We start from the raw sequence: 21,088 nt of genomic DNA, 5'->3' as shown, positions 1-21,088 counted from the left end.
ATGCCGGGAAAATGAGAAACACGTTTAGATTTAATTGTAACAGTGATTAATATCACTATTGTAAGACGTCTCGTTAAGAATGTGATCAAGAAGTTCTGTATTCGTGTTGAATCTACTTTTAGGACGAATTGAAACTCATATTTAGTATAGATCATAAGTATAGTTAAAAAAGTATGCATTATGACTTTTTCAACAGAAATTCTTAGTGTATGATGATAAAGCACATTGTAGTAAGTTAATAATATATCAACTGGCATTACAAAAAGCACATATATTGATAAAGTTACAATTGACCATAAACTTTAATAGTAACATCACAAAAATAAAAATCAATTTGCTAATTGAGGTTGAAATTTATCGTATATTATATATATATTAACTTAAAAATTCAAAATTTTAAAGTTATATATCTAATAAACGAAGAAAGTTAATTGTCGAGCTATAATATTTACATAATCAAAGTTCTGAAAAATAGTAATAAAAAAAAAAAATGAATAAAACTATGCTAAAAAATTAATGACATTTACTATTAGAATTAAATTTTAAACATTTCATTTAATTCAATTTTTTCAATTCATTTGAAAAAACAAAGTTGACATCCATACTAGTCATACGGATTTACATTAAATACTAATCTGCGAATTACAAGTTATAATGATAATAGTTTTATCATTTTATCTTAATTTATATAACTTAATTTTATATTTTAAATCGCAGATACTAGATTATTTTTAATAATGCTGTTCATCTGTAATCGCTTATGATAATCAACAATATTTCAAATAATGATTAAGAAAAGTCATATTTTATATATTTATATTTTAATACAATTGGTATAAAATGAAAAGTCTGTACTTTCACATTTACAAAGCTAATATATTGTAAAACACATTATAAATCATATTTAATGTGGAAATATTTTATAATTGCCATATATATTTTATTACTATTAAAGCAGAAAACACCATGTTAATTTAACATGTTTATTCTGTATATTATTATAATGAATAGATTCCAATTTTTGAAAACTAAACTTCAATTTACCTAAAATTATTATGTAGTATATATATTTTTTTCAGAGTTTCAGGAAGTTAAATTAGAAATTAATAAATAAGTGACATTTCTAAATATGAGTTTACATTAAGTACTAATCTTCGAAGTACATGTCAAAATAAATAAAACTGTTATTATAAATTTTTATAATAAGCATTATTAGATACATCATCATGAATATTTAAAGAATTGTATAAATATAAATTTTGTAAGACCTTTTAATAATTATAGAAAATAAAATACTATAAACAGATGTAGTAACATTATGTAACAGTAATATATAAGGTTATGTAACAAACGTAATGTTGATCATTACAAACAGAATTGTATTAAATTACTAAGAGCAGCTACTAATGAAGTAATGGTAATGTCGGTGGTGATCACTTTTTGCATTTGAGTACACAATATATTGCATTATAGAACTTCCCTTTCAGCTGTTCGTGAGATGGTCCGCTGCCACCGCGTCATACGCGATGGTCCCGCGGCGCTCTCGTAAGTGATGACGCTGTCTCTAAAGTACGACTGGATCATCCGGCTGATGTACAGAGTCACCTGAAATGCGTCTAGCTCTCCGAGGATGTGAGACCATCGCACTGAGTTGAGCGCGTTTCGTATGTCCATGCACATTGCCGCTCCAAAGTCCTACCCGTTCTCTGCCCTAAAGAGGGAAGCCGCGTCGTCCGTAAACGTCCCCTCTTGAAATCAAACTAGCCTTCGGCCAATCGGTCGACGTCGGCCAGATTGTGTCCGAGCCGAGTGACCAAGAGCCTTTCGAGGATCTTCCTCAGAATGTCCAACATACAAAGAAGTCGGTATGACAAGGGGAATCCCTCGAGCTTGTCACCCTGTCTTAGAAACACCAACCTGGCCTTCTTCCACTGCAGGGAGAATTTATGGAATTGTATAAATATAAATTTGTACACGATCATTTAATAATTATATAAAATAAAATACCATAACACAGGTTTTATTCTAATTTCACACGGTTGTACATTGGCTGGATGTAATTTAGCTATATGTAAAGTAAATAAATGTACATATTTTTTTATTAAAGAGGTTAATATTTTATGTTGGCCAATCAATGAACGCGGAGATATTTTTATTTTCTGAATCATAAAAGTGTTATTTACTGTTGTAAATAGTATTAACAGTTTGTTTTAGTGTCTTATTTTTATTTGTGTGTTTTGCTATATCATCCCTAATTGTACCTAAAGATATGTAATTTTTGGTTTGAATAATTTTTTGAGAATATTAAAAGTTGCCTTTTTGGTTCTTTTAAGATTACAAGGTATCCAGTGTGTTCCGTCATAAACATGATAGCGTACATTCGGTTGCCTATTTCCCGTTCAATATACACATTTTAACTTATCTTTTTTGAAATAAACGTAGCTGCAAAAGCGTCAATTTAACTTTTTTTTTTGGTTCCAAATTTTTAAGCAGGCCATTTAACCTTATTTACCGTGCCACAATTATTGACACCTTATAACTTAAATAAAGAATAAATTTAGGTAGATAGTTGATTTAATAATGAATAGGTGTAGGTGAGTAGTTTCGTTATTTCGCTGACTAATATCATTTAATATAATATACAAGAACCTTTGTGATTGAGTTACTATTAAAGAAATTAAATTATTTCTGGCGGGGTGTGGATAAGAGGGTTCATTAAAAATAGATCTGAATTAAACTTGCTAATAGTCATGATCTGCTGGAACATATTCCTAAAAGAATAAAATAAAAAAACGAACTATATATTTTAGTATATAATATTTGAAGCAATCTTATCAATGATTATTTCATAATTCTTTAAATAACTTACCTAAAGTTTTGTCTGAGATTTTAATGTTACTATGTGAAGGTGATTAAAGTTGAATAAATTTAAGCACTAAAATAAATATTAGTCTTTACTTTAAATGGAGGTGAATATGATAGTGGATGTTTGATCGAACTGAAAGCGGTTGGACTACTGGCTATGATTTTTGTGATAGTTTATTTAGAACATTTGTTGTTAAAACGACAATTATTAGTTTTAACAAACATCAATTAAGTTTTGACAAGTCATTATTCTTGTTTATTCAAAATTAAAATTAACATGAAAACAAATAACTTTTAATACACATAGACATTTTATAGTAAATTTGAGTTATTTTATACTTTTTAATAAGATTAATTTTTTTCTTCTCGTTTATACGAATTAATTAATTATATTAGCTAGTATTAAATGTTTTATGGAATGTAAGTTAAATTTTTAACGGTGATGCAATTTATATTGAAACGTATTACAATTGTAGTTTTTATCGCTGTTGAATTTAAATCTAAACTGATTTATCATTTCACCAGAACTTTTCTGTAAGGACATCTAGAATAAAAATTCAGTGGGTGTTATTATAATTTTCTCACCCTAAAGAATATTTTTATATAAGAAAACACATATATCTTACTATTTTTGGTGAGGTCAATATCTCATAGCTAATAGTTGCACCTATACAACTATATGTATTAGATTTTTTGAATATACTTCACTTCACTTTAGACTTTCTGTCCCCCACAAATGAAAATTGAATACACAAATTATTACATGCAATACTTGATTTTTTCGATAAAAAATTGATGTACATTAATTGATTGAAAATATTATTTGACTATATGAACTTTAAACAAAAAAGTTGGTTCTTTAGTTAATGATACCTTTTTTTTATCATAACCTATATATACATATATATGTATTATATTATGTATATTGTATTATATATAGAGTGTTCAGTAAGTAAGCGAACGGCTTTTAATTGTTTTCATTTTTGGAACAATTGGCTTGTTTCCTTATTTACTAAACACTTTGTATATATAAATATGTATTTGATTTTGAGAACTGCCTATAAAAAGTCATATTGATATATGAAAGTATGTTTTGATTTATATTACACTTTCAAAACAAACGATGACTTTAAACTTATAATATAAAAATAGCGGGCTGTACATAGTTTGATATATCGAGACAGTTATGTCACTAGTACGCGCTATAAATTTGCAATTGTAAAAAAAAACTGGCTGTGCTATGCTAACATTTTCAGAAAGAAATGTCGCATGTACGAGTTTTAACATTTGCTATAAAAAAGTCATGTGTTCAATGTATCTTAAATAAATTGATACATTCACAATTAATGATTGTATTGAGGCTAATGAATTGTGATAATTTTAGAGGTATCATTAATCAAAGAACAAAATTTTTTTTTTTTAATTCACATAGTCAAATAATTTTTATATTAATAACTACGCATTTTTTTTATTAAAAAATAAATTTCTCGCACAATATAATTTAAATATTCAATATTTTTTTGTGGGTAAAAACGCAAATGAGATATGATGAAACCAAAAATCTAGTACATTTAGTTGTAAAGACATAACTATAGAAACATTGGCCACAAAAAATATGTAAAATATATATGTGTTCTTATATAAAAATATATTTTCGGGTGAAAAAATTATAATAACACCCCCTAAGGTTCTACTTTAGTTGAGACTATGAAATAATGCCGGGAAAATGAGAAACCCGTTTAGATTTAATTGTAACAGTGATTAATATCACTATTGTAAGACGTCTCGTTAAGAATGTGACAAGAAGTTCTGTATTCGTGTTGAACCTAGTTTTAGGACGAATTAAAACTCTTATTTAGTATAGATCATAAGTATAGTTAAAAAAAGTAATTCTTTATTGTTTACTGTTTATGTTTGTATTTGTTATAGAATTTAGTATTAATAAAAAGCTTTATTGTAGAATCGATCAACTTATTATTACTATAACGAATTAAAACTCTTATTTAGTATAGTTTAAAAAAAGTATGGATTATGTCTTTGTCAATAGATATTCTTTAAGTGTAATATTAGTATTATGTATGTATTTCAATTTCCTTATAATTTTTATGAGGTATATATATTTTTTCGGGGTTTCTGGAAACTATTAGAAATGAATAAATATCTAATTTTCCTAAATATGAGTTTACATTAAGTACTAATCTGCGAAATATCTATTAAATGTTTACAATATGTTGATTTTTACAAAATAAATAAAAGTATCATTATTTAGAGGAGAAAAATATTTCATGGAAAGCTTGTATCAATGTATCTTTTTTTCTTGAGCTTGTTACGGACAGATTATGTGTTTTTCACCAACATTAACTATTAACAACTATACTAAAACCTGATTAGCACTAACGACCCTACAAATCAACTATGAGTATGCTGNTGCGAAATATCTATTAAATGTTTACAATATGTTGATTTTTACAAAATAAATAAAAGTATCATTATTTAGAGGAGAAAAATATATCCATGGAAGGCTTGTGTCAATGTATCTTTTTTTCTTGAGCTTGTTACGGACAGATTATGCGTTTTTCACCAACATTAACTATTAACAACTATACTAAAACCTGATTAGCACTAACGACCCTACAAATCAACTATTAGTATGCCGCGTGCGGATGTAAATAAACCGATTACACACTTTTCTTAAATTAATTAAAAATATAATGAAGGCAGTCGACATTTTACTTCGCATTGCGGCAACTTACCTTTATTGATCTGATAACTTAACTCGATCAATATTATTGTGGTTACTAAATTAAATACAATTATTGTTTACTTATTATTATTTCGGGTTATGTACACTGGCTGCCGTCACTCACCTAATTTGTATACCACCAACATCTCTAGACATCCATTCAGGTTATATTTAAATAATAGTAAATAGAAATAAGTGCTTTTTATCGTTGTTGGTTGAGAATCTATACTTATTTGGTCACGAAATCGCTAACTGCCCTTTTAGTGGGATATAAATTATGTAGAACGAGCGTTGCCCCGTTTAGGTACAGCTTAACCATCTGTTAGGACTTTAGCGGGAAAGCAAATTTCAAGCTGAATAGATTTTATCTATTATAACATCAAAGAGTGGTGTTAATAGAATCTTATTGTGATTATAGTTTCGAATAACCCACATGTAATTTATTTGCATCATGTGGCCTGTAGTCATCGCTGGGTACTAAAGTGTTTATTTCAATTTAATTAGAGTTTACTAATTCAAAGTGTTGTTGATTTTTTTTATGTAAGAAGTAGTGGGTAACGCTGTTGAAGACTGCATCTAATAATTTAAAACTCCAACCGAATGCATATTATTACCCCGCTGATGATGCAGTACATTCAAGTGATTTACACATTGCAAATGCAAATTCGGTGATGCTGTAGGTTGCTAGGAAAAGTTTGTTTAAAAGTAATTTTCTTTCAAGGAAACATTGTTATAAATAAATAATTATTGAAGAAACAGAAGAAAAATAAATAAAGAATGAATAAAAATTAGTAAATGTATACGTTTAGCAGTGTGTGATTATAAAATGGCACAGTTTTATTTTATTTTAGTTGAGGAAAAAAAATTCGTGAGCAGAAAAAGAAAAAAAAATAGTAATAATAATGCAAAACAGAGAATAAACATGGCTATGAGTGACATATGAATAGTGATTCGTTGACATAGAAAAATATTATGGCCTTGAAGTACCATAAAATAAATAAAATAAACTTTCCCAAAAAATCAGTAAAGAAAAAAATATATAAATAAAAAGCAAAAGGTAATTTTATACTTGTTTAATAATTAAAAACAGATGCGATTAGGGCAAATCGTTTTTCAGAGGGACTGGATTTACTTCCGTTGGGGCGGCCTGGGACCACTTGTGTAGGGACAGCTTCATCCGCGTTTGTAGGAGGGTCGACGGTCCGGCACAGCGCTGGGACTTGCGTTCCGTCACGAGTGTCTCATTATGAAGCGTTCGCGTTCGATGGAACTAACCCTTCGCTGCGTAAACTGTTCTCCAAGACGGCTAGCATATCGCTTTTCGCTTTAACTGCCTATAAGCGCAATAGTTCCCGACGGTTCATTCGAGAGAGTATTTTACCGGACATTGTGAGCGTTCCTTACCGTATTTTGAAAAACGCATAAAATAAAAACGTAAGCGCTTGTTTGTTATTCGGAAATACGATTTCAACAGTCGCGAGAATACGCGCTATGTGTTGGCGTATGAACGTCAACAATGCCAGCCGTTTGTATTATTGTTATTATTGTTGTGATAGTATAGCACTATGACACAGGATTGTATATATATATATATATTAATATATTAATTAATTTAAAAAAATATATATATAAAAAAAGGCAAAAAATCATAATAGGGACACGCAACAAGGGACACGCAAGTTCCTTGTAGAGAATCTTTTTCTAAATTTAATATACACAGAGAGACTAATTAATCGAAATAAACGCAAGATACCATAAACGATTGTTAACACTGAAGGAAGAAATCACCATAAGACTAACTTAGTCAACTACGAAAGGAAATAAAGGTAAGTGTGAATATTTATTTACATGCATTACTTCTTAAAAATTCACGTAATAAACAAGAATAAGAATAATTGAGATAGGGTTATTTTATTATTTGATAAATAAATATAGTTCGACCCCGAGATACCACTTCATCTTNGTAAATAGAAATAAGTGCTTTTTATCGTTGTTGGTTGAGAATCTATACTTATTTGGTCACGAAATCGCTAACTGCCCTTTTAGTGGGATATAAATTATGTAGAACGAGCGTTGCCCCGTTTAGGTACAGCTTAACCATCTGTTAGGACTTTAGCGGGAAAGCAAATTTCAAGCTGAATAGATTTTATCTATTATAACATCAAAGAGTGGTGTTAATAGAATCTTATTGTGATTATAGTTTCGAATAACCCACATGTAATTTATTTGCATCATGTGGCCTGTAGTCATCGCTGGGTACTAAAGTGTTTATTTCAATTTAATTAGAGTTTACTAATTCAAAGTGTTGTTGATTTTTTTTATGTAAGAAGTAGTGGGTAACGCTGTTGAAGACTGCATCTAATAATTTAAAACTCCAACCGAATGCATATTATTACCCCGCTGATGATGCAGTACATTCAAGTGATTTACACATTGCAAATGCAAATTCGGTGATGCTGTAGGTTGCTAGGAAAAGTTTGTTTAAAAGTAATTTTCTTTCAAGGAAACATTGTTATAAATAAATAATTATTGAAGAAACAGAAGAAAAATAAATAAAGAATGAATAAAAATTAGTAAATGTATACGTTTAGCAGTGTGTGATTATAAAATGGCACAGTTTTATTTTATTTTAGTTGAGGAAAAAAAATTCGTGAGCAGAAAAAGAAAAAAAAATAGTAATAATAATGCAAAACAGAGAATAAACATGGCTATGAGTGACATATGAATAGTGATTCGTTGACATAGAAAAATATTATGGCCTTGAAGTACCATAAAATAAATAAAATAAACTTTCCCAAAAAATCAGTAAAGAAAAAAATATATAAATAAAAAGCAAAAGGTAATTTTATACTTGTTTAATAATTAAAAACAGATGCGATTAGGGCAAATCGTTTTTCAGAGGGACTGGATTTACTTCCGTTGGGGCGGCCTGGGACCACTTGTGTAGGGACAGCTTCATCCGCGTTTGTAGGAGGGTCGACGGTCCGGCACAGCGCTGGGACTTGCGTTCCGTCACGAGTGTCTCATTATGAAGCGTTCGCGTTCGATGGAACTAACCCTTCGCTGCGTAAACTGTTCTCCAAGACGGCTAGCATATCGCTTTTCGCTTTAACTGCCTATAAGCGCAATAGTTCCCGACGGTTCATTCGAGAGAGTATTTTACCGGACATTGTGAGCGTTCCTTACCGTATTTTGAAAAACGCATAAAATAAAAACGTAAGCGCTTGTTTGTTATTCGGAAATACGATTTCAACAGTCGCGAGAATACGCGCTATGTGTTGGCGTATGAACGTCAACAATGCCAGCCGTTTGNAGCCAGCTGTTAGGACCCTAGCGGGAAAGCAAGTTTCAAGCTGAATGGATTTTATTTATTATAATGTCAAAGAGTGGTGTTAATAGGATCTTATTGTGATAATAGTTTCGGAACCAGCATATAATTTATTTGCATCATGTGACCTGTATTCATCGCTGGATGCTAAAGTGTTTGTGTCAATTTAATTGTAGTTTACTAATTCAAAATGTTGTTGATGTTATTTATGTAAGAAGTAGTGGGTAACACTGTTGAAGACAGCTCTTAATAATTTTTACTTACCCTTTTTGTTTTTTTAAGTTTTTGTTTATTACAATGTATTTATCTTTTTCTTTATTAATTTTAATTAAATATTGAAAAAGGGTAAAATAATTTTTTCAAAAATATTATCCAAGGCATTAATAAATTTAAAAAGAATTTTTTGTTGCATAACTTCATTGTATAGAGTTGGACAAACAAAGAATGATTGGGATAGGAGCGTATCATTTAATATTTGTTTTTCCAAAATTCTATTATATACTTCTTGTAATGGATATTTAATAGATTTAATAGATAATTTAATGTCATATAAATAATTTTCATATCTAAAACAACTAAACTTATCAAGTGAGCCACGTACAAGTATAAAAGCTGGCAAATGAATTAAACTGTACACATTGTAAGTAATTAAATTAGAGCCATAAAGAGTTGAATATTAATTAACAAATTCTAAGCTCTAAGCTCTAAGTTCTGATGCTTTATATTATTCTATATCATCAAGTGATCTTGAAAGTCTACAGAACTTAACAGTTCTATAATAACTTCTATATTTTTAACACGCTTATATTAGTTTCACCTGTATGTATGTATGTAAGTATGTTTGTTTGTTTGTAACTCTCCACGCACCACGTGTTATCGCGTATACCGTCGTCTATGGCCTTGAGACCAGACTATACAGAGTGGAACGGATCTAACTCGCAACTGAGTGATTATGTGACAATAAATATTCAACTACTGAAGATTTCTCAAATTCTTGATTTTTAATTTTTCTTAAGTGCTCCTTTTTAAGTTAAACCCAACCCCTATATGTCTTTTTGTTTGTCCTACGTAGTTAATCACCATTAAAACCATAAAACTAATTAAAGACGTAAATAATTACAAAGAACTTAATATTAGGGAGGCAATAGAAATGTTAAAAATAAAAAACAATTTAATTAATTGGGATCTTGGCCCACTGAAAATTCATTATTAAACTTGTTGTAAACTGGCAAAATATGATAATATTACTTAGTGATGACGTCACTATGTGATAAGGTCACTAAGGGTATATAAGGGAGTTTTTTCTAGTCAGTATGTGTTTAGTGTTGATAATGGTAACATTGTTTACGAATTTGTGACTTTTTAGTAATTTGTTGTGGCTTTTGAGTTTAATATTTTTTAATTTTTAAATTAATATTTTTAATATAGTTTTAATTTTATTTAATTAAATAGCCACAAGTGATTAATTTTTATTATAGCATTTTGAAGTTTGTTAAATTTTGATTTTTTTTTTACAATTTTCCTATGGTATCAAATGTTAGTCCATAGTATATAAAGTACAGAAGTAAACACTTATTACAGTATTTACTGGTAACAGTACACGATTTCTTTTCCATGAAAATTATTAACATTTGAATAAGCATTTGTAATTGTCATGAAAAAACAAGTAGTAATATAATTCAGATTAAAAGAAATTATTGAAACATTGTCTAAAACATGTTGAAACGTGAATAATATTGAATAAGTGCATTTATTTACAAATCTCCTAACAAGGAATATCCTATTATAATATGATTACAATGATAGAATTATGCAAATTAATAATTGTTATCACTTTTAACTTGGCTAACCATGAATACTTGTAGTTGACGTACGATAATGTTTCTAACTTTTGTAATAAAGATTAGAGATAATCATTTCTGTATAAAGCGCGTTAAACGTAATTATTATCTATGGAAAAGAAATCGCGTACTGTTACTAGTAAATAACGTAATAAGTGTTTTCTTCTGTAATTAACATATTATGGACTAACATTTGATACCATAGGAAAATTGTATAAAAAAATCAAAATTTAACAAATTTCAAAATGCTGTATAAACATAACTACTGAATTAAAATAAGAGTTTTTGGTATCAAAAATTTTAATAAAAAAATTAATTTTAAAAATATTTTGTGTAATTGCGAAAAATAATATAAAACATATTTTAAATATAGTTCTATATTGTAAAAATTAAAAAAAAAATATATAAAATTTTATGTAGATCATTATATAAGTTGTCAGTTAGATCCGTTCCTCTCTGTATATATACGTATATGTTAATATTCAATTATATATTACTACCGACGCACAATGGGGTAACGAGCTTCAAAAGTTGGCATTAAATCATTAAGCAAAAAAATATATTCCTAAAATTAGTATTATTTTTATTTTTGTCCATCAGACATATAAAAAGTCATTTACATAATATTAACATAAGGTATTTATTTATTTTAAAGACATTTTGACAGAAATAGCTATTCAATTTATTAATAAAAGAAAAATGTATTATTTTAAGTTTTAAGTTTAAAATAAGTCATGGTTATCGTCGTCGTAATCATCGTTATCATCACTATCTTTGACATATTGAAGTGAGACCCGGGCATCTGGTGATTTTAGTAATGCGAGTGCTTCAATTGGGATTAATTATGTTTTTTTCTTAGGTAGTTTTCTTTTACTTGAAATTACTGGATCTGAATTTAATATATCTAAATTAGTTTTTTCACGACAACATTTCCTTGAGTTATGCTCCCGATATCTCTTTAAATCTTAATTTCGTGCTTCTTCAGTCAACTGTCCTATTGGCAATAAAGCAGATTCAATTATCTCTGGCTCATGAATAAAAAACTTGTGCATCGTAGGTGACATATTGTACCACGGATACTTCTCAACAAAATATTTTGCAGTTTTATACGTATATTCTCGAAACTCATTGACTTTTATTTTGTGTTAACTAGCTACTACTATCATTACTATATGTATTTTTTTTATTAATTCAATGTCTAATTTTGTAATTTCAGTAGAAATTTCTGAATTTTGAAAAAAACGTCTAGCTGTGTTACTATCATTAGAATTTCCAAATCCTGGTTTGGGTTTATCTACAAATAATCCTAATTTTTCTTTGAATTCTTTTTGGATTCTAAGTTTGTTTTCTGAAACAATTTTTTTTCCACATCTTCTCTAGCTTGCCATTTCTTGTGGTAATTTGTAAGACAAATGAAGGAGACATTCGAAAAAACGAATCCTCCCATGTAAAACTGATATCCCAAAAGATAAATTATCAGTTTTTACCTCTCGTTTAACCATTTCATCAATTAAATTAAACTGTTTCGATGTTGCACCACACAAGAAACATTTAAGTGTTGATGTCGTATCTGTTAGTGCATTACATATTTTTCTATTAACCATTGCTAAAATCAAATTGTGAATTACAGTAAATGATTTATTATCAAAAGTCCCAGTACTATTAAATAACTTATTTATTTGACTGAACTATTTTTTTCTCAGATATAGATGTCTCCGTAGATTCTTTTATAAACTCAATTTTTATATTAATCCTACAATATCTTGTTGATACAGGTTTTTCTATTTCTATTTTTATAAAATTAAATTTTTCATCAATAGTTTCACATTTAGAACTTTTCATTATATCATATAATTTTTGTCTGTATATCAAAACATTGTTCGAATTTATTCCTATACAAACGTTTTTAACTTAATTATGTTTGTTGTCATCATTATAATAATTCTATATGTACTATCAAAATAAGCAATAATTAGTACAGATATGAGATAATATATAAACTATGTATTCAAAAAGTTTGGAAATGCTTTAATTACCGTTTGTGTATTTCAATGCATACATAGAGAAATCCCAGAGTCTAGGGGGGGGAAGCTACAGCACGTGCACGAAACCGATTTATTATTACAGTATTTAATTATAATTTATAAAATTAATTCATTGATAGAAATTATTTATACAAGTTTCTATAAGTCTGTACACTGTTGCCTTTTATTTTTTTTTATTTTCGACTAACGTACAGCCAAAATGTCCTTAAGTCTTTTTAATAACAAAAAATTTATCTTCCTATATCATATTTAGAATATTTTAATGCAAATACTCATTATCAATATGTCAAATAAGTTTTCAAAACTTTCTTCAAATAATTTTTTCTTGTTTCTATGTATTGTTATAACTAAATAAATATAGTTTAAAAAAACTAAAAAAACACTCTTTTAAACCACATCAAATTAACAAATTAAAAATAAGCTTAAAACAATAACGAACGAAAAATACTAGTACTATTGTGAAAAAAAGCGTGGGTGCTTTGAGTCATATTTTTCGTTTATTGAGTCCTCAACGCTTTTTTTCACAATATTACTAGTATTTTTCGTACGTTATTGTTTTAACCTTATTTTAAAAATTATTTTTAACTTTTTAATTTGCTATAAAAGCGTGTTTTTTTTAACGAAGATAAGATAATTAGATCTAAATATGTTTTATTTCATAACTAATTTCTTCTATTTTTTTTTCTAATCGTACTTCTTTATTACCTTTTACCCATAATTGAATTAACCTTTTGACTACCCCTAAGCAAACATTGTGTATGTCATCCAAAACAACTGTTTCAGTAATGTTAATTGGTAGTCTAAATAAAGGGCTAATCCCTTTGTGATAATCATTAGTTCTATTTCGAAAAGATCCATCAGTTCTCAAAGGTGAATTTAAATCAGAAAATGTACAGTCAAAGTATGCATTGTCGCCTTTTACATTAAGCAAAAAAGCTTTTATGGGAGCATTACATATTTGCTATTTGTAATAAAAATATAGTATCATTAACAATACACCCGTTATATAACACATCTAATAAATCAATAATGAATGGGTTTATGTAAAACGTCAAAGAACCCTATAGAAATAACATTATTTGGTACTTCTTTAAAAAAAAATAAAAAAAAATTAAAATAGGCCAAAGTTGGATCTTAGAACTTTCAGCAATTAGGAGACCATCTATATTCCCACATAGCAATTTAATGTTAAATATTGTTATAAAATTAATTTTATAATAATATTAGTTTAATTTTAAGAGGTTATTAATTTTGATTACAGAAACATAACAATATTACCCTATAGTTATTTGGCCACCGAAATAATGTTGATGTAATATTTTTATTTGTTTATTGATAACATTTGAAAAATAATATTGGTGTTAGTATTATATTTCACTCAAATTGCTGTAATATTATATGGTCATATAACATCACAGCAATATTGTAGTATTATTACCAATAGGATACCAATTTGAAAAAAAAACATTTTTTTAATAAAAATTATATTTATGTAAAATAATCATTAAACTGTATAAGTTTTAAAACAACCTCATATTAATGAGGTACAACATATTTATAAATTTAAAAACATTAAAATAATTGGTTTTAAACAGGTAAAATTAATAATCTTAACATATTCATTAAGAAAGTAACATTAAAATAATTGATTTTCAACAATTCAAATTAAAATTTCAACACATTCTTGATTAAAATTCGCATCGAAGCTAAAAAAAAAATTAAGCTGGTTTAAACTGTTAAAAATGAAACATAATTTTTTACTTTATAATGTAAATAATTCAATTATTACACATTCATGTATGTTCTATACTTCACTAATTATAATTTGTGAAGAATGGAATATAAAACTACTTAAAAATATTTTAGTATTATTTGGCTAATCTTTTTTCACAATTTATGATATGGAAACTTGCATGAGCTAACCACACACCAATTTCACAGTCAATTTCTTTTTCAGGAACCATTTCATACTTGATATTAGTCCTTATTATATTTGAAAAGTCATTGGTTTATTGATAGATGTGTTAAACTTGAATAATTATAAAACAATGACATTATTAAAATTTATTAAATGATAAGTAAATAATAATTTATTTATTTTTATAAAATTCTTGATAAAAAAAATGTTTATTTTCCTCTCTTTAGTTTAGTTTAACTTTAAGACTACTTTTTAGTTGCATTGCTCTTTTTATAATAGGCTTTAAAACAAAGCTTTTAATAACATGTTTATCAGTTGTATTAATACCTTTTATCAAATGATATGATAGTAAATCAGCAAATCTTTGTTTCTTTTTAAAACCATAAATTGAAAAATTAACTAATACTGAATCATGAAACATTTTTGTCATAATACGCCTCACTGATTCTCCAAGGCTTTTGGAAGATGTGAGCAAAGATAATTTTCTTATCTAGAAAAACAAAAATATTATATTTGTTAATATATGAAATATTTAATTAAAAAGAAAAAAACATAATAGGGATTTTGCAAAATGGAGTTGAGGCATTTTTAGATTTTTATAATAATCTGTCATTTTATTATAAATCAATTACTATTGATTGATATCTAACAGTGATTAAATTAACTTTCATGAAACCATTTTTGGTTTTAATGCTCATTAGGACAGCAGCACCTAGATATCCAGATTTTGTAGTTTTTTTTTTCATCTAAGAGTACATTGTATTAGCTTTAATTTGATTTAAAGAAGTAGGTTTATAAAAGTCTGGTTTTTTGGAACATTATCAAACACTGAAAATATAAATATTTGTTATGGTAATTTTGTACTCTCTCAGTACTTTGGTTAATAATAGGATTTTTAAAAAAAAGCTATACATTATAAGATGCTTGATGATTTATAAATTGATAAACATTTAAATAATAATAATTGATAAATAAAAGAAACCAATTAATATAAAAAAATCATAATTATTTTGGAAGAAATCTGCTTTTTGGTACATTAAATTCTGATGACCCTGTATTTTACAACAACTGAATATTTCTTTAGTAAATTCATGAGAATTTTTTTAACATTATTATAAATAACAGTTTGTTAATTTAAGTGAAAATTATTTAGATGATCTTTTGTCGTTTTGTAATAATAATATTAACTATTATACGACAATTAATATAACCTGAGAAAGTATTAAAATGGAACTACAAGTTTTGTTATAAAATTTTGTCATTCTAAAGACATTAATTTATGTATCCACAATACGTAAAGCAATAAAGTTATTTTATTCACAAGTATGCATTTGAAGTCATTTTCATTTATCTTGAGCTTCAATTCAAATGTTTCAAGATCTTTCCGAGTATTATTTGGTAATAGTTCATTGACATCAACATTATTATAATTTGAGTTGCTTGAAAGGTATCATTTCTACTATAATTTGTAAGTGCAATAGCTTCAATATTAGCACTAATAATTTGTTGGGTAGAAGTCAATACATTAACATCAAACTTAATATGTGTCAAAGTTGCAACATGTTTCTGAAAATCTAAAATTTTATTATTTATTAGCTATACTTTTATACATATTAAGGTATAGCTAATATACAGGTCATCAAAATTTAATTATTCAACAGATTTCTCCTAAAATAATAACGATATGTAATGTTATTTTCATTACATATTATTATGTATCAATATTATTATAATAATTACATTATAACATATATATATTACAACAGTAAAACTATATAATTTGATAATATATTTATCACAAAAACTTATTTTATAGTAGCAAGACAAGATTTATTAAAATAATTTTCACCTTCATTATCAAATGGTACTTTTACTTTCTTCTGTGTAGATGGTTGGAAATTTTTCTCTAATGATGTATATTTATTAGGAACTATTGAATTATAATTCAACTTGTCAGTAACAATCTTTGTTTCTGTAGGAAAATTTATAGATTTCAAGGTAGAGTTAGGACAAGGGCCTAAATAAAAATAAATTAATTAATATAACAAGTAGTAATAAGAATTTATTATGTTACTTCTTAATTTAAACTGTCATCATCAGAAACATGATCATATTCTATATGATTACTTGAATTTTCAGCAACAACCACGTTCTCTGTTAAAATGATAAATAAACATGTGTTCAATATTTGTTTTAACAATTTATAATATTAGATTGGATTAACTAAAAGCTTTAGAAGGTGAGATTTTATTTTTGGTTTATCTTTGAGCCTTTTTAGGAAAAGGAGAAAATTCTATTCTAGCTCTGTTTTTTCTCGTTTCTTTCATAATTTCAATTAGTGATAAATCTGAAGATTCCTGTGCTATTTTTTTTCTTTGCTTTTTGCTTGTTCATAAAAGTCTGTAAAAAAATATTATATTGAAAAGAGATATTATGGCAGAAAAAATTAAGTTCTAATCTGAACTATTAGGTAGTGTATGATTTTGTAGAACTGATTATTTTATTGGGCCAAGCACATTCATTTGTAACTTTGTTGAGCCAAGTACTTGAAACTGCTTTGACAGTGTTATCTTGTGTGAAATGAACGATTGTCCACATAATTTAGCTAACTATAATTTTTAAGATGAACTTTATAACACATGATAAATTATATACACTAACTGATTAACGATCATTATCTGATTATAAAATCTTATAACATAATGATTATTTCATGTATAAAATAATCATTATATACTTAGATAATATTTTAATACACAATTATATATATTAATATAAATAAATGTGTAGTAAATAAAAAATGATTAAACCTTGAGAGGTGACGACTTGGGCAACGCAACGGATTGTAGAGTCGCCACCCTCATGGCCCCTTACAAAAGGAAAATCGGGTCGCCAACCAATTAGGCGATGGTCTTGATCATAAAAAAAAAAAACGAAACAAAAAGTAAATCAATAATATTAAACAATATTATTATAATAATAATATTTATATATTATAATAATATATAAAAAATTATATGTATGTATATATATATACTAAGATATAAAGTGTTATTGTAGACTATAATACGCTGATACCTTGTAAATAAAACAATATGTTTATTTGATGTCACCAGTGGTGGACATACTTTAGTATGTCGAAGACCGTTACCTTAAAACTAGAGAGAATTATTTAAAGGAAAAAAAAATAAGATACACGTGAATATTGAAGATATTTACGCAATAAAAAGATTTTTGTTGATTAAGAAAATTAAGGAGACTTTATTAAATTATTACAATTAAGTTAATAGATATTAGGGACCAATGACATCATTAATTATGGGACCTTGGCAATGTAATTTTCTTTTCTTTTTTTTTTATAAAATTTATCATCTGAATTAAGATTACCTAAATTTTTCTTTACATTATTGCATTGTTCCTCATATCTATGGATAAATTGCTGCAATGGTTTTTCACATTTTCTGAGTACTGACTTAAATTCTTTCATAAAATTTTCAAATGGATAACAGCTGCATTCATTAAGAGGCCCAAAATTGTTATAATCATCAGTCAAATGTAAAAGTCTATGAACATTATGAGACATACTGAAGTTACCATAAATTTTATCAAATGATTTAACAAATTAGTTCAAGAGTTCTTGAGCTTATTCTGTGTAGTCTTTTTTATTTGGACTTAGCAAAATTATCATGGCAACATTAAGTGACATAAAATTAAAATAGCAATCCTCTGAAATTATATTTTTTAAGACAAAAGGTCCAACATAAATTTAAAAAAAACTTAGTTCAGTAGCTATCCACTGTAAAATACCTTGAATTTCTCAAGGCTTTCTAGGAAACTCTACAGGTACATATTTTTTAATATGCAACAATCGTGAAGTAATTTCATTAATATTTCTTGATGGTTGACAGTTGATGGGCCTTTCAAAACCCAAAATAAAATCAATGTACACATTACTCCTAAATTAGTAAGATGCATATAATCTAATATAAAGGACCGAGTTAAATCAATGTTGGAGATTTTAGTTAAAATAGATGGAGAAGATGTATGAAATTCTTCGTGTACTACATTTCGATATTCATAATCATTTCTTAGTGTTGATTTAGTGGTACTATATGGAAAACACACACAATNTAAAAATTAAAAGCCATAGTGGTTTCAATTTGTGTACTCGTTCACTTCAATTATACAGAAGGTGATGATTTAAACAATTGTGTGTGTTGCTTGAAGTGCTTGAGGATATATCCATGTTTACAGTTGAGTTCTGACGTTTCGGACTCAACTGTAAACATGGATATATCCTCATGCACTTCAAGCAACACACACAATTGTTTAAATCATCACCTTCTGTATAATTGAAGTGAACGAGTACACAAATTGAAACCACTATGGCTTTTAATTTTTAAAATAAAACTTTTAGCAGGTGCATCTAGGCAAAAGAGATCAAATTTAATAATAAAATGTTTATTATTGATGTTTAATCCATTATTGGTTAAATGCAATGCTTTATTGACAAAATATAACAAAAAATCATCATTTTCTATAGGCTTAGCATTTCCATGATACAAGCCAATAGGAAACACTTTTTTTACATTATGATTTCTAATAAAAACTAAGATGGGCCAGAATTGACTTTTGCTAGAACGTGCCAAGGGTAAACCATCAATACCTACAGCTAATTTGAAAATACTGTAATTAACTAAACTATCATCATAATTTAATTGTATACCTTTGGCAATACCAAAATGGTGATACATCCCAGACTTTACAATTCTTATGGTATAATGATTACCAGATGTCCCTAACAAGGTTCTACTATATTTGGGCAATGAGGAAAATCATTTATGACTTTTTAGCAACAAAAGTTAAACAGCATTTAAAGGTATGTTGTAATGAACTGCCCAATCAGCTAGTTCATCATTAAATATTCAGGTTTTTGGATAGTATTAATATGTCCTTTAGACTTTAAAATATCAGTTTTATCAAGTGAAATGGATGTAGTATCTTTAGAAACCATTAAATTTGTTGATACACCAGAGCCAAGAGTAGACCGAGTTAAATTAGGATAATTAGTGGAATTATAACTCGATTCGACTTGGCATAAATTAATATTATCAAGACTATTTTTTATTTTTCTTCTTTTAGAACGACTACTCTTTACTAAGGTAGACATAATATAAATTAATTTATATTATATTTATACAGATTTGGATAAACTAATAATCTAATATAATTATGCAATCAATTTAATAATTATAAATATACTATATATAATAAAACTCACTAATAAAACAAAAAATGTAAATTAAGACAATAACCAAAACCATGTGCAAAACAGTCCACTGTGCATTTGACAAAAAATATATACAAAACGTTCCACTAGCAGATATGAAATTGGACGATAGAAAAAAATACACGATCAACTATAAATAAACAATGGCAACGCTTAATAACCGACATACGCTCACGCGCTTCATTTTGTAGTCATCAAGGTTACATAGACCACGGTTTAAAAAGCCACAAAAATATATAACCGTGGTCGTCTTCTTTTACAACAAGATAACTTAGAGTAGCTGCAGCTACCTGAAATTATATATTTGATAACATGTTATAAAATATATAAATTCTAAACAAGTCAAAACCACGATCGTAGAAGAACAAATATACTTTTAGCTTCGATGCGAAGCTGAGAAGGTATTGGTTTTACTAAGATGTGGTTCTTTTTTTTTTTTTTTTGTGTCTGTTACCACTTTTTCTCAGCTCTCACCGAACCGATTTCTTTCAATGATACGTCAAAAGATCACAAATCGTATCTAGTCGAAGACATTACCCTTAAAAATTGAAAAAAATTCCCTCGTTCCCCGTAAATGGGGGAAACCTCCAAAAAAATTACAAATTTAAAAATCGCTAATTTTCGAAATTTTTTCAATTTTTTTTATTTAAAAGTGCCATAACTTTTTCAAAAATAAACATATCAATATAATNATAACTTTTTCAAAAATAAACATATCAATATAATTCTTTTTTATATAGATGCATAATATCATTACCTTTCATTTGGTATATTTTTTTCATAAATTTAACCCTTAACCTGCCCACAAGGGGGGATTTAAAATGACAACTTTTTCACAAAAAATTAGATTTTTCAACTTAACTTTTGAAAATGTTCCGGAAGGTCTGACACTTTTATATATATCTTAAATTAAAGCTAATGCAATGTTCTTTATTATGCAAAAAAAAAATTTAGGACTTTATTTTATCTTCACGGTGAAAATGGCTACCGAATGCTATTTTTGTGTGAAAATTTTCGATTTTGTATTTTACATTTTTAACTTTATTATGCTATAACTT

The 21,088-nt window shown here is 27.1% G+C and overlaps 2 long non-coding RNA genes and 1 pseudogene across 3 annotated transcripts in view; all 3 read right to left on the bottom strand.

Annotated features, from left to right (window-relative positions):
* Positions 1-14,536: 14,536 nt before the first annotated feature.
* Positions 14,537-16,761, bottom strand: LOC126903970 (uncharacterized; annotated as a pseudogene).
* A 139-nt stretch (positions 16,762-16,900) lies between these two features.
* On the bottom strand, positions 16,901-20,194 carry LOC126905611 (uncharacterized). Of its 2 annotated transcripts, none has more exons than XR_007704056.1 (3): positions 20,022-20,194; positions 18,128-18,303; positions 16,901-17,140 (listed from the first exon to the last, which is right to left on the bottom strand). It is a non-coding gene; the product is annotated as an uncharacterized LOC126905611 (long non-coding RNA). The 2 variants fall into 2 exon arrangements; XR_007704055.1 differs by lacking the exon at positions 16,901-17,140 and adding an exon at positions 17,147-17,349 and having other exon boundaries at positions 20,022-20,190.
* Positions 20,195-20,454: 260 nt separating this feature from the next.
* LOC126905613 (uncharacterized) overlaps positions 20,455-21,088 on the bottom strand; it is a 15,796-nt gene continuing 15,162 nt past the window's right edge. The window contains exon 2 of the long non-coding RNA XR_007704058.1: positions 20,455-20,615. This is a non-coding gene — a long non-coding RNA (uncharacterized LOC126905613). The remainder of the gene's footprint in view (positions 20,616-21,088) is intronic.

The sequence above is a fragment of the Daktulosphaira vitifoliae genome, unplaced genomic scaffold (genome assembly GCF_025091365.1).
Source record: "Daktulosphaira vitifoliae isolate Bord-2020 unplaced genomic scaffold, ASM2509136v1 Scaffold_4, whole genome shotgun sequence".
Classification (NCBI taxonomy): Eukaryota; Metazoa; Arthropoda; class Insecta; order Hemiptera; family Phylloxeridae; genus Daktulosphaira; species Daktulosphaira vitifoliae.
The sequence above is the reverse complement of the archived record's forward strand: the minus strand, read 5'-3'. Positions and strand labels throughout refer to the sequence as shown.